Raw genomic sequence first — 2,277 nt, 5'->3', positions numbered from 1 at the left:
CGTGAGTGAGAAAGTTTTTATACCTTCGGAGAGTCTCGTATCTTGTGGGAGGTTGTTTAGAGACGTGTCTATGATAGTTGGGCAAGTTGATTTACCTGTAGACTTGCTAGAGTTTCCTTTTAACGGTTTTGAGATGATAGTCGGGATGGATTGGCTGGGAAAGTATAAAGCTAAGATAGACTGTCATCAAAAGAAAGTGTCTTTGAGAGGGCCTAAGGGTGTTAGTGTGTCTTATCGTGGGTTTTTAGTCAAACCCAAAGTTAAGTTGATTGCAGCTATCACTTTAAAGTCTTATCTGAGGAAGGGATGCCCTTTGATCTTGTGCCATGTGAGAGATGATCGGATAGAGAGTCTGACACTTGATGAGATACCAGTGGTGGGGAAGTTTGCCGATGTTTTTCCTGACGAGATTCCGGGGTTGCCACCGAAGAGGGAGATAGATTTCACCGTTGAGTTGAAACCAGGGACGGGGCCAATCTCTAAGGCACCGTGACCGATGGGTCCTAAAGAGATGGATGAGCTCAGAAACAGTTAGATGATCCGATAGAGAAGGGATACATTAGACCTAGTGTATCGCCGTGGGGAGCACCAGTTCTTTTCGTGAAGAAGAAAGATGGGAGTTTGAGGTTATGCATAGATTACAGAGAGCTGAACCGAGTGACGGTGAAGAACAAGTATCCTTTGCCAAGGATAGATGACCTGTTTGATCAGTTGAGCGGTGCATCAGTCTTTTCTAAGATTGATTTGAGGTCGGGGTATCATCAAGTGAAGATTAGAGAGGTGGACATACCAAAGACAGCTTTCACGTCGAGGTATGGTCACTATGAGTATGTGGTGATGCCGTTTGGGTTATTTAATGCACCAAGGCGGTGTTTATGGATTTGATGAACAGATCTTGAGACGCTTTGGACAAGTTCGTGGTGGTGTTTATCGATGACATCTTGGTCTTCTCTAAGACTAAGGAGGAGCATGAGGAGCATCTGAGGATTGTGTTGCAGACTTTGAGGGAGCATGAGTTGTATGCTAAGCTGTCCAAGTGTGAGTTCTGGTTAGAGAAAGTTGCTTTTCTGGGGCATATGATCTCTAAGGAGGGAGTAGTGGATCCAAAGCAAAGATTGAGGCAATGACAAAGTGGGAAGCACCAAAGAATGTTGCTGAGATTAGGAGTTTCTTGGGTTTAGCTGGATACTACAGACGGTTCGTGAAAGATTTCTCCAAGATAGCTAGACCTATGACAGCTTTGATGAGGAAAGAGAACAGGTTTCGTTGGGATGAGAGTTGTGAAAAGGCGTTCCAAACATTAAAGGAGCGTTTGACCACAGCTCCTATCTTAGCATTGCCTGAAGGGATCGAGAACTTTGAGGTTTATACAGATGCCTCAAAGAATGGGTTGGGATGTGTGTTGATGCAGAACGGTAAGGTGATTGCCTATGCTTCTAGGCAATTGAAGCCGTATGAGGAGAACTACCCTACACATGATCTAGAGTTGGGTGCGGTGGTGTTTGCTCTCAAGATTTGGAGACATTACCTTTATGGGGCGACCTTTAAGGTATTTTCAGATCACAAGAGTCTCAAGTACATCTTCACCCAAAAGGAGTTGAACATGAGACAGAGGAGGTGGATGGAGCGATTGGCGATTATGACATGGATATTATCTACCGGAAGGGAAAGCCAATGTCGTTGCGAGATGCTTTGAGTAGGAAGAGTGTACACTCTCGTGTACTCTATCTTTGATGAGGCCGAGAGATGAGGTGGGGAAGTTCGGGATACATATGATTCGGAGAGAAGATGTTGTGGGAGATTTGACAAGATGCATGCCTGATCTTTATGATGATATTCGAGGTAAACAGGCTTTAGATCCTAAGATGGTTGAGTGGAGAGTTGGAGTAGAGAAAGGGACAGTGTCCCGACTTTCTATTCACACGGATGGTAGTTTGAGGTTTGATGGTAGGTGGTGTGTCCCTAATGATGACGAGTGAAAAAGACAATCATGACAGAGGCACATTGTACACCATATTCAGTACATCCAAAGCGAGACAAGCTATACAAGGACTTGAAGAACACGTTTTGGTGGCCTGGGATGAAGAAAGAAACAGCTTAGTTCGTGGCCCGTTGTTTGACATGCCGAGAGTTAAAGGGGAACAAATGACGACCACACAAGGTAAGATTCAGTCTTTAGAGGTACCTGAGTGGAAGTGGGAATCCATTTCTATGGATTTTATCGTGGGTTTACCAAAGAGTCAACAGGGTAATAACATGATAGGGGTGATAGTGGAT

The sequence above is a fragment of the Silene latifolia genome, chromosome 11, assembly GCF_048544455.1.
Source record: "Silene latifolia isolate original U9 population chromosome 11, ASM4854445v1, whole genome shotgun sequence".
Lineage (NCBI taxonomy): Eukaryota > Viridiplantae > Streptophyta > Magnoliopsida > Caryophyllales > Caryophyllaceae > Silene > Silene latifolia.
This window is presented reverse-complemented; position numbering follows the sequence as displayed.